Below are 12,831 nucleotides of genomic sequence, written 5' to 3' on the forward strand. Positions count from 1 at the left end.
ACTTTGTTACTGATTCTTTCTGGTCTCTGTGTCTTCAAGACATAATTGTTTAATTTTCTGATAAAAATACCATATGGGTTTACTTCTGTAGCTACAGCAGAGCCAACATACTCGCAGAAGAGTGGACTGGATTCCAGTTGATTTCCTGAGATTTCCACTCCATTTTAACCTAAGTTCTGAGATCTTGTTGGTGATGACGTATGCAGCAGAAAGAATACAGCTTGACTTTCAGATTCCAGCGTGAGCTGACAAGTGCTGCTGCTCAGAGAAGGAACATTTGGTCTGGTTTGAAAACTGTTCAGATTGAATGTGGACATCTCTGAGGGAGAATATACTGTGATGAGAGGACATGCAGCAGAGCATCACATGCAGCAGAGCATCACCACCACTTTGCTCATGAGAAGGAGCCAGGGGGTGGCTGTCTCTGAGTTGAAAAAGGACTCGCGTGACTATCAACTGATTCTGGGCCACAGGTTTTCTCAGTAGACGCTGGCATGCATTTGCATATACTGCAGTCTGGCAGCTTTTGAAATTGACAGGAAGGAAGATCAAGTAAGACCCACAGCACAGGAAGAGGTGAGGAGCAAAACTGAAAGAAAGCTACTCAGCTGGAACTGCAAGAGCGAGGTGAGGCAGGGAGACGAGTAATAGTGGACGGTGGCGGGTGAACTTTGCATCTGCATCACTTTGGTCTAAGAAGATTCCTGATTTCCGTACAGTCTTCTGAGTCCTCTGAAAACTCTCTTGAGGCCCCTCAGGTGGGGAGGAAGCTCCCTCAAAAATGGAAGAGCGCCTCTTGCATTTTCTTTTGTGAACTTGGACAGCTCGGCAAAGGAGTTCCAGCTGCGTAGAGCAAATGGTCTCAAAATCCCTGGGCTTGGCTTAAAAAGAACCCTAGAGCTGATGGACAAGGTTGGGTATTGAGGTGGCTGTTGGACTTGAGGGAGGCTGCAGCAAACTGAGGTAAGTTTTGCAGGAATCCCTTGGATCATTTTTCTTCTTGTGGATGGGGCTAATAGAAAGAGGGGAAAGCTTTGGCACTGTGCTAGGGATAGGAGAAGTGCCGTAGCCCGCAAGCGTTGTTACCCCAGTGGTCAGTATGGACAGTCATGGGAAAACCTGGCATGGGATAACTATATTGCCCTGGGGTAATCTGCCTGGGCATGGGCTGAACATAATGATCGAGGAGAGACAAGCTGACATGAGATAGCATAAGGAAGTCCATCTGGTGTGCAAGAACAGCTCAGGTCTGAGATCTGTACAGGCATGAAAGAGTTGCTCTGGCTGGCCTGGAATTGATGGAGCTGCCTCAGAACGTTACAGCCCTTCTGACCTTTGAATTTTGTTTAACTTCATAGATTTCAGTGTCCGTAATACAGACAGTAACAGAACAGAGAGGGAAAGGTCTGAGAGAGCACTGATGGGCCTGGACAGGTTCTGAACAGCCCCAAGTGTCACTCAGCCCTTCTTGTGCTGCATCATGTCTGCGTAGAGACCATAGGGGTGAGTTAAAGACGGAGAGGCAACCTGAAGTCTGAATGTCTTTGCTTGCGTGGCTTTATGTGAGCTTCCTGCCCCTACATTTTGAAAATCACCACTAAGTTTCTAAGATTTAGCCATACAGGTCCCAAATGGTAAAGACCTTTTAAACATTTCATCCTGTCCGTCTTACCAGTAAGGTGAAACCCTAATAAAAAGGAATGAAACAAAGTTCTACACCAGTATGTGCTGCAGAGTGTGTACCACCGGTACAAAACTCAAGCCAAGTCACAAGGTGACTGCCCCTGAATGAGGCGTTCTCACCACCAAAAAGAGAGCAGCAGAGTTTGGAACCCTTCTGTGGTTTGACATATTGACGCCTTATAAGCTTCAGGTGGAGTTCCTTTTAGAAAAAAAAGTCCAAAATTCTTTCCTGTGCTGCAGCCCCAGAGATAATGAAATCTTTAAAGCAGAAATCATCCTGTCATGTGCTTTGATAGGGCCTTTCATCCTGAAGGATCCCAAAACACTTTACATACAACCCATAGGACTCATGTCAAGAAATGCAGAGAACACTAGGGAGGAACATGGCAAGTATTTAACAGGTCCCAATAATGCACCACAGCAGTTGAGAGTGTGAAGTCTATGCTGAACCCAGTTAAAACTACACAGGGAATTGAGGTATCAAGTTACTTGTGCTGGAATTTATCTAGAACATCAGGGTCTATTCCACTCTTACAGAGAGCATCATAAGATCTTTATTGATCACAAGGGACCACTGCTTCCTTGTACCATGGGGGTGAAAGGGCATTGGTTCGTTAGTGCCACCACTGAAACGCCAACCCTACTTGTTGCAACACCTCAGTATTCCAGTGTCCTGAGCAAGAACTAACCAGTTCTAAATCTGCTTCCCTTGTGGGAATCCACTGAGCTCCCAGCACAAGGACAAGCGTATGTCTCCTAAGAAGCTGCCTGACAAGTTTCCTTCTTGAGAAGTTGAATTGGCCTGCTGAGCTTCAACTGCTGTGGCTTCAAACAGGTTACTGCTAATTTAAATGCCTGGAAAGGAGTTGCCGACAGGCCATTACCATGAGCGGCTTGGCTGGGTGCTGTGACAGTTCAGTATTAATAAGCCCCAAATCATTTCCAGGATGGCAGACAACTGTGATATGCAGGGCCGGCTCTGGCTTTTTTGCCGCCCCAGGCAAAAAAGCCTCCGGCCGCCCCCCTCCCCCCCAGCGCGGCAGGGGAGGGCGGCCGGAGCCCCGGGGGGAGGGCAGCGAGCCCCGGCCGGGGCTCCGCTCTCCCCGGCAGCCAGAGCGCCGGGGGGAGGGCGGCGAGCCCCGGCCGGGGCTCCGCTCTCCCCAGCGGCCAGAGCGCCGGGGGGAAGGCGGCAAGTCCCGGTCGGGGCTCCACTGTCCCCGGCGGCCAGAGCGCCGGGGGGAGGGTGGCGAGCCCGCCGCGGCTCCGCTCTCCCCGGTGGCCAGAGCGCCGGGGGGAGGGTGGTGAGCCCGCCGCGGCTCCGCTGTCCCCGGCGGCCAGAGTGCCGGGGGGAGGGCGGCGAGCCCCGACCGTGGCCCCGCTCTCCCCGGCGGCTGGAGCACCGCGCCACCCCGCTCCAGGTGCCGCCCCAAGCACAAGCTTGGTGGGCTGGTGCCTGGAGCCGGCCCTGGTGATATGGCTAACAGACAATGATGACTCTAGTTGCAGGCAGAACATTCAGCAGGGTTTGCCTCCAACTAACCTACTGGAGAGAAATGCAGACCACATAAGACGGAAAGTGGATTTGCCACTAAATTAAATGCTTTTTGCAGATCTTTGTCCTTGGGGCAGCAGCAGCTAACTCAGTAAATATATAACTCTGAAGATTTCCTATGCTGTAAATGCAGCAGCAGTACTTTTCTCTGTGAGGTTAGTGTTAGGGGGCTTATTTCTATATCCTAACAGTTAGCCTTTTTTTTCTATCTGGAATGATCCATAAACTAGATCCTGATTTCGCTGAGTAGATTTGTTGTTTGGATGAACAATTTTCAGCCTACGGGTTGTTCGTGAACTGTTCTCTTCCAGTATTTGCTATTTGTCATTCATGACCAGTCACCTAAATCAGATGATGAGGTTTCTGCTCACTGACTGGATGACTGAAACAGGGAGTAGCAATCAATGCACTTTGCAGCACATGTGTTTGGATGAATAATCATCCCTGTAAAGTATGTGAAACTTTTGGAATCTCAAACGTTTTCCCCAGTGCCCAGCTTGCGTCCGAATCCTCATGAATGAGGATAATACGAACCTACAAATAGCAGCAGAGCTCATCCCATACATGTGTATATCCGTATTTCCATTGTTCTGCCAGCTCTACACACTGCTCTGTAGAGTGTTCCGAGATGGAGGGTGTATGAAAAGGCCATAGGAAACAATAGGCTCCTCTGTTCATTAATGGAAACAAATGTGTGGTAATGTTTGCTGAAAGGGGACTGTTCCTCCTCTGAGAGGCTGGCTTCTCCCCATAGGGAGTGGTTCTGTGTCTTTCCCCTCTGAGATTCACCCACAACACTAAGGTCCTTCCCTGCTCCCACCTCTCTCTTCTTCCCCATCCCAACAGCCTTCTCCTTTCAAGTTTGGTTTCTGTCCCTGCTGAATCGGGTCTGTAGCAAGGCACACAGCTGGGCCCCTCTGGTTTTGGCCCCTTTTGCCCTCTCCAATCAGTCAGGAATGCCTCAGCTTCATGCAACACCAGTGTTCTTTATTTACAGTTGTTTTCCCGCTGCCACTTTCCACCTATGTACAGGTTTCACAGCCAACTTTACCAAGTGCAGGCCTGGCCAGCAACAGATGACCAGAAGGCTCCCACCTCCCTCTGTGCCTGGCCTTTCTCTTCCTCCTTTCTCCATGGCTTCCTCCCAGCCTTTATAGCCCTGGCTAATGAGGCTTGCAGGTGCTGCCCGTTACCAGGCAGACACAGGTCTATCCAGCCAGCCCCAATCCATTTTCCTTGATTGGGGCTGGAGTGGCAGGGGCTGATTAAATGTTTCTCACTCAGCACCCTGTCACAGGGTCCCTTCCCTTTGGGGATGTTGCCCATTCTGCTCTCACCAGGTCTGTTTCAGGGCCTATGATCAGCATTCCTCTCCCTGCTTGCTGGGAAATTGTCACTTGGGCTGATCCAGGACTGACCTGCAGTGTGCGGCAGAGACACTCCCATACTGCAGTGTGGCCTTGCTCCCCGGCGGGAGGGCAGGGTGTCTTAAGTGTGGCTTGTCCCAGAAACTGAGGAACCTTGTAAGGGCTCCAAGGGACTGGCACCAGGCATGCCGACAGCAATTCCGGGCCTCAGGGCAGGTCAGTCAATGGGCCCCATACGACGCGGTCTGCCTGACATTTGGGCGATGCTGCCGGCTGCACTGCTGGCATGTTCCCTCTAATTTTTTCCATCCATGTGAGCAATACATTTTGTTATGTGCACTGAGGTATGTGCGGATGTGCACCACCAGTAGAAACAAAAAACCTAGAAATAATATATATTTTTAAAAAGTTACCATAGGGATAATTACTCCAGCCAGGACAGGTTAGGCATTTTAGAACTCACTACTCAAAGAATTAAATTTAAGTGTAAGAGAAATAAAAATTACGAAATGCGTAGCCTAGTCAAGACACTAAAATAACACACTTTGAAAGAATAAAATTACAGAGAATATATGTGCATTGCAGGAAGTACCAAGAAGTAACAACAATAATAATGCAAGTATGTGTTGGGAGGTGAGTGTGAAAGAGACTGTGTGTGTGTGTGTGTGTGTGTGTGTTTGACAAAGAGACAGTGTGTGTGCTGGTTGCTGGGGAAGTTTCTGAGAGATGCCTGCGCTGTCTCTTTAAGACACTCACTGAAAGCTCTCCTGCTCTGTTCCTGAGTCCTGTTGTCTCTCTACCTCTCTGCAGAGATGGGGTACATGGGTGGGGGCCGGGGTGGGGGAGAGAGAGAGAGTGTGTGTGTGTGAGAGAGAGGCAGAGAGAGACAGAGTGTGTGAGCTGGCCGCTGGGAAAATCTCACAAACAGTGCACTGTCTCCTTAAGAAAGGCACTCAGTCACACACTCAGGCTCAGACCTCAGCACCTCTGAGTCCACCTGAGCCAGGCTGTATCCTCTCTCCCCTGCTCTGCAGAGATGGGGTACAGGGGAGGGGGACACCCTGACATCAGCACCCTCTTTTCCCCCACTCTACACAGACAGTAGGAGGGTCCTGGGAGCAGCTGCAGCAGGACAGAGCAACATGGTGTGAGGGGCACCTGAACACACAGAAATGTAGAATATTAGGGTTGGAAGGGAACTCAGGAGGTCATCTAGTCCAGCCCCCTGCTCAAAGCAGGACCAATCCCCTTCTAAATCATCCCAGCCAGGGCTTTGTCAAGCTGGGCCTTAAAAACCTCTAAAGATGAAGATTTCACCACCTCCCTAGCTAACCCATTCCAGTGCTTCACCACCCTCCTAGTGAAATAGTGTTTCCTAATATCTAACCTAGAGCTCCCCCAATGCAACTTGAGACAATTGCTTCTTGTTCTGTCATCTGCCACTATCCTCTTTGGAACCCCCCTTCAGGTAATTGAAGGCTGCTATCAAATCCCTCCTCACTCTTCTCTTCTGCAGACTAACCCCAGTTCCCTCAGCCTCTCCTTGTGAGTCATGTGCCCCAGCCCCCTAATCATTTTCTCTGGACTCTGTCCAATTTGTCCACATCCCTTCTGTAGTGGGGGGACCAAAACTGGACGCAATACTCCAGATGTGGCCTCACCAGTGCCGAATAGAGGGGAATAATCACTTCCCTTGATCTGCTGGCAGTGCTCCTACTAATGCAGCCCAATATGCCGTTGGCCTTCTTGGCAATGAGGGCACACTGCTGACTCATATCCAGCTTCTCGTCCTCTGTGATCCCCAGGGCCTTTTCTGCAGAACTGCTGCTTAGCCAGTCGGTCCCCACATGCTGCAGGCTGTGCGCGGTCTGCTAATCAGCTGAGCGGCACTTGAATCTTTCCTGTGGCCCGGCCTGCTGGGCAGTTGCCCCCTTTGCCCCGCCCTTGTTGGCGGGCCTGACTGGCAGTAGCTGGCAGCACAGTAGTAACACAGTGCTATTGTCAATATGTACCACTCCCTCGTTCTGCTGAATGGACTTAGAGCAGCTCAGCTGGGTGTGTGAGGCTCTGGATTGCCCATGGAGGAGATTCTTCTTTATCACCAGTGGTAGAAGCTTGTGCATTTTGGAGCAAATGGATCAGAGTTGTATCCCTGCTGTTACCTTGAAATCCCAAGGGACCATGGTGTAGCATAGTGACAACCAAAGTCCCAGGTGGCTTGTTAGAATAGACTTTTGCAAGTGATTCTGGTCGCTGACAGCGAGCTGGTTTTACAGTGGGATCATTAGTACCTATTCCTGGCACAAATCTGACCGCAGAAAACCCAGCAGGTCTATGCAGGCTAAGCATCCCTTCTATCCACTGGTAGCAATGGGGCTTTTCTGACATCATTTACTCCCACAGTAATGTCAAGGAAGAGAATTCCTGACAATTGTTAAACTAGGAATAAATAAGTGTGCAAAGATTTCGAAAGATCAATTTTTCTTGATTATATTTTACATGAAAGTTAAATATATTAACATAATTCAGGATTCTGTGATGTGCTTCTGCAACTTAGATTGGCTTTCCCATTTGGGTTTAGGAAGGAAGGCTAAATGTGGTCTCATAGCTAGAGAAGAAGGGAACTAGGAGTCAAGATGCTTGCATTCAATTCCTGACTCTGCCACTCTGTCTGACATTGAACAAGTCACATCAGCTCTCTGGGTCTCAGTTTCCTCATTGGCCCAGCTCACAGGGTCATAAATGAATGTATGTACAATGATTTGATAATTCTGGATGCAAGATGCCATTGAAGTGCATGGTCAGTATAAAACATTAACAGTGCTAGAAAAGGACACTATATGTGTGGGACTGGGAATGAGATTTCACTCATTCTCCGAGGCTGTCAGTGCTGCTACAGGCCCAATGCCTCTGACAGCATGAGGGGGTAGTTTCCACCACTGTGTAGTTGCAATGTAGCAATAAGCTGGTAAAGTGAGTGAATACATTTCATGGGGCTTATTATGCCATGTCTTTGTGCCTTAAAGTTGTGGCATAATCTCAAGGAACGAAATGATTCATTATTATTGCTGTCCAACCCTGCACAAATGAATGTCTGGGAGCACCAAGTCTGGAATGGCTGCTTGATGCAAACATGTTCCTGCCCCTCAATTCCATTGAGTATTCAAGAACATTCATGCAAATAGTCTTTTGTTTTCAGGAGTGTTTGGGGTTTGGCTGCTCTTTGTGTGAAGAGCCATAGCCTCATGTGAACAAGACTATTCCTGACCTGTTCAGTCATTACCATTCATTATGTTCCTGCTTAAAAAGTTTTCAACATCCAATTATTGCACAGAATCAATACCACATGACTTAAGTGACCAATCATACACCTGTAATAGGGTTGCAACTCTTCCCTGTTTTCATAGGAAAGTCCCTACATCCAAAGGGCTGTCTCACGTTCCTCAGACCTGCAAAGTGAGACTGTCACAATTCATGTGTGCATGCATGTGCCCCACACTTCCTTTGATCTAGGTCCTAGGAGAAGGTGCCTTGGGCTGGAAGCTAGGACACCAATGATCCCGGTCTCACCTCTTCTACTGACAGGTTTTCATGTAATCCACAACCCTGCTGCTTTAGGAGGCAGGCAAAAAACAGTCTTGTGTTTTAGAGATAAGTCAACTGCAAGGTTGCACAAGGTCATTTCTAGCAGAGGTGGGACTAGAAGTCTGGTCTTTGCTATGACAGGCCTAAATCTCATCCAACTAGACACACAGCCTTTCAGGTGTCAGATCTATGTGCCTGGATTTTCTATCTGGAACCATTGCTCTAATTACTAGCATATGCTCCCTTTCCAGAATCAGGAATAGCACTTATGGCTCCTGATACCCAGCACTTTTCCACTCTCTTACAAATAGCTGTGAGACCCACTGACAAGTTGTGTGCTGTGGCTTTTTCTAGGGGCATGTATACGGTAATGGCTTTCTTTCGTTGTGGGTTTACTCCTTTTGCTCAAGTAGTTGAGGTCTGTGCTATGAATCTCAAGGTCTTGGGTTCAAACTCAGCTGAAAAAATGGGGAAAAAACTAGTATGGATCATGCAATGAAAGACTGTTTCCTGATGCATTGACACACAAGGGGGAAGAGTTATGGTTGCATGAGCAAACTTAATTCTGTCTTTGCCTAAATGTTGTTAGTACTTGACTTGGCAACTTTATTTTTTTAAACATAGGCAGATTGGTTGATATGTAATATATAGTTGTTGAACCCCCCTGTAAGTTAGCATTTATCCTGAGACATCCAGTCCCGGAGTGTTGCTAATGGGCTGCAGAGCCTTTCATGTGTAGGCCACCAGTTGGACTCTAATCCAGTTTAGCCGGGATTGCGAGTTGTTCCTATCTGATGGATGTTTGGTGTCCTCTGTTTGAGATGGGTTTCATGGCTCTCCATTCAAGTTCCCACATTACAATCTGGCTATGAGACTTTGTACTAATTGCCTGGGTGCCACGTGAAGGAGGCTGCGGGAGGCTAAGCCTCTGCAAACCTCCGCTAACGCTTCCCACCATGGGGAGCTCAGGGCTCCTCTGGCCCCAGTGGGTGAGAGTGGGGGCACAGAGTGAGGGCAGGGCCTAAGGCAGAAGGGGCGGGGCAGGAGGCTAGTCTCCCCGAACGGGGGAGGGGGTGGGGGTTCATGCACCACCCATGACTAATTGGCAGAGTCATCAGAGGTCAACTACTGCATGGGCCATAGAGACTGAACTACTTCTGTCACCCCTAGAGAAAGCCCCGGCCCTGGTCAGGACGAAGGCATGCTGGCAGGGCAATATGTGTTGGCTGGCCATGTGGCTGGCTTGTAGATAAACAGAGGGCTTTAGTCACCAGCCCAACACTTTTCACCAGCACTAAACCCATACAGTAATTTTAAAGCTAAAGTTTAGGGTTCTATGCTGATTATTTGCAAATATACAAGTAGACTCATTAAATAATTTGCATAAAATGTTCATGTTACAGTGAATGTGTCCCTATTTTTTTCCCAAAAGGTGGCAGTCTGAACCGTGAATTCAGGACAGTCTAAGGAAACCAGTCTGCCAACACCTAATGGGAAGGAAATTTGTTTTCATAAGCAATTCAGCAACTATTAATTCTCAAATGATTTGTAAGGAGGAAAAAGGGCAAATTTTGCCCAATAACGTTTCTACAATGAAGATTTCAATCCTCTCTGCTCCAGCATGCAGCACTTCACAGCAATGTGAGGTCAGAAGCAAACCCTCTGTATATTCAGAGTCAGATCTACTGACTTTAGTGGCAAAAATAAGGGTGTACTGCTTTGGGGTATGTCTACACTGCAAAAAAAGATGTGTTCGCTAATCCAAGTTAAGAACACAGGTTAAAATAGCAGTGAAGCCATAGCAACTTGGTTTCCCTATAGGCTTGAATGAGCTACAAACCCGAGTTAAAAGCTGAATTGCTGTGTCTTCACTGCTGTTTTAACCCGAGTTAGCTAACCTGAGTTAAGAACATATTTTTTTTTGTGGTGTAGACAGATCCTTTCACTCCAGTTCGCTTTGGAGAGCCAATGTGGCTCTGGGACAAGAAGCTGGATTGTAGCCTGGCTTACACATCAAATCGTTAACTAATTTGTGAGGCAAAAGAACCCAGGTTGGCTTCAGATCCCAGGGGGAAGTGAGTGGAGTTTAAAGCGTGTAGCTGAGTGGAGAATTTGGCTCAGACTGTAGTGGGGAGAGCAACAAACACAGGAGAATTTGTTCTTGGGTCCTGACTGATGTCAACACTTGGGTATGGTGCTGGGGAATCATTGAGAGATGATCACTATGAAACCCTTTGATGTCCTGTCTATAGAGTCAGGGTATAAGTACACATTTAGTCTAGAGTGTGGCATTAAATGAAGGTTCTGTGCTGAAGGCTTTGTGAAATGCTACCACCCAGGCGGCAGTTGTGGGAGACAGACAATGCCTCCTGGAGCTCTGGGACACCCTTTCTGCTCTGATCCCCTTTATGACCAGAGAGCACGGAGCTGCAATTGCGATTGTCCCTGCAGCGTGGGCCCCAATGAAGTAGACTTCTGCCATCTGCCTGACACACCCTGGCAGAGCCCCAGGGGTCCAGCCATAGTCTGGCCCTGAGTCCCCTAAAACAGATTGCTAGGCTGGAGCTCAGAGGAGCTAGAATGCCAGCTGTTAGCTCTCACTCTGAGAAGGTCCTACAACAGAAATCAACTCCTCCCTACCCCAGAGATGGGGTAGCCAGAGATGAACTGGGTTTTGACATCCACTGGGTAAAAATGGCCATGCAGCTGAGAAGAGCTAAGTGGAAAATTGTGGACCATCTCCCATCCTCCTTTTCAAGTTAAGTCAATGCCAAATCACTGGTAAAACAGGAAATAGGTTTTGAGCACAGTGTCAAATCCTGACTAACTACTGTGCCATGGAGCATTATGCATGTCTCATGGGAATCTGATGTCGTGATACAGCAAAGAATATAATTCCAACATTCTGACCCTAGTTTAACTGTCTGCCCTTAATAAGCCTGGACTGTGTCTCCTTGTGCAAATGTTATTAATGGCTGACATTTATCCACACCTTCCAGTTAAAGATCCCACAGTGCTCTACAAACTTCAGTTGGAATCCCCTTTTCACTACCGAAATGCTGCCCCTGGAGCAGAAGGTACTAACCATTTTACAGTACAACAGTGTAGGACAGGAATTGAAGAAGGATAACCGTCTGACACCTATTAATAGGAATTAAAGGGCAAGAATTAGACCTTTATATGGGCATTATATTATATGCTAATATCTAATATTCACTATAATATAAAAATGATGGAAAATACTGTGTTACATTAGAGTAAATATTTTTCATGAATATACAGAATACTCCTCTTTATCCAAAACCCTATTCCCCAAACCTCCGCATTGTCCAAATCCCTTCCTTGTCCCCTAGCATGAGCTACACGATGCACAGGGCATTCTCATGCTGGGCAACAAGGAAGAGATTTGGATAATGAGGAGGTCTGATTAATAGAGCAGAGACCCCAGGAGGATGAGCCCATTGCTGAACAGCTCCTGCCTTCTTGATTATCTGAACACAGTTACTGTGGCTTATCTAGAAAACTCCAGGCTGTATTGATACCCACCAGAGCTTTGTTCCAATCCAAATGCTTCCATTGGAATGGCGGAGGGAATGGCTTCCTATGCTGTAAGATAGTGTAGTGTTCCCATCTTGTGTACAGAGTGCATGCAATGAAGGTAAATCATGTTATCTTGTGTTTTGAAAGAGAGAGCTCCTGGTGAAAATGTCTGGTGCATCGTTCAACCAGGAGGCACACAACTCAGCTTCTCGCACTGGTACTCTGAGAGCAGCCCAGGCACTTGGATGCTGATTGACAGTGTGAAAACATTGGAAATGGAAATGTCCTGGTTATCACCATCATCATGTTCCTATTACGCCTCTGGCGTTTAGGGCAGTGACGAAGCTCCTCCACTCCTGTTTGTTTCTGGCAAGTCTTTCAATAGTTTCGCAGCTGTGCCCCAGGTTTTTCAGCTCAGCTCTTCACCATGTTGTTTTTGGGTGGCCTCATTTTTGCTTGCCTTCAGGTGTCCATCTTATTGCTATCTGAAGCACATGACTGATCCATCTCCAATGCCTCCTGGCAATAAATAAATAATAAATAAATTAATAGAGATATCCCATCTCCTAGAGCTGGAAGGGACCTTGAAAGGTCATCAAGTCCAGCCCCCTGCCTTCACTAGAAGGACCAAGTACTGATTTTGCCCCAGATCCCTAAGTGGCCCCCTCAAGGATTGAACTCACAACCCTGGGTTTAGCAGGCCAATGCTCAAACCACTGAGCTATCCCTCCCCCCACCAATGATGGTGCTCATATCCTCTTGGGTGCACTGTGTCAATAGATCTTGGTTTGAGATTGTTCTGGGCCAAAAAATACAGAGGATTTTTCTGAGGCAGGTTGTATGGAATGAAGACAGTTTGGACATGTCATACTTTCCCATTCCCCAGCATTCTGCACTATAAAGTAGTATAGAAAGTACGCAGCTCTGATAAATCTTGAGTTTGGTTTTGGTGTTGTATTTTGATGATTTCCAGACTGTATTTAAGCTCCTGAAGGTATTTCTGGCTTTATTGATTTTGATCTGGATGTCCTGGCTTGTTCCACCATCCTGGCTGATGGTGCTACCTAAGTATGCGAATGTTTCTACATTGGTGAAACTTAATCC

At 47.6% G+C, this 12,831-nt stretch overlaps 1 protein-coding gene across 1 annotated transcript in view; it reads left to right on the forward strand.

The window, feature by feature from the left end:
- Nucleotides 1–498: 498 nt before the first annotated feature.
- NLRC3 (NLR family CARD domain containing 3) overlaps nt 499–12,831 on the forward strand; it is a 75,409-nt gene continuing 63,076 nt past the window's right edge. Inside the window, exon 1 of the mRNA XM_034784732.1 lies at nt 499–963. The gene's annotated coding sequence lies outside the window, so the exon portion shown is untranslated. The remainder of the gene's footprint in view (nt 964–12,831) is intronic.

The sequence above is a fragment of the Trachemys scripta genome, chromosome 10, assembly GCF_013100865.1.
Source record: "Trachemys scripta elegans isolate TJP31775 chromosome 10, CAS_Tse_1.0, whole genome shotgun sequence".
Lineage (NCBI taxonomy): Eukaryota > Metazoa > Chordata > Testudines > Emydidae > Trachemys > Trachemys scripta.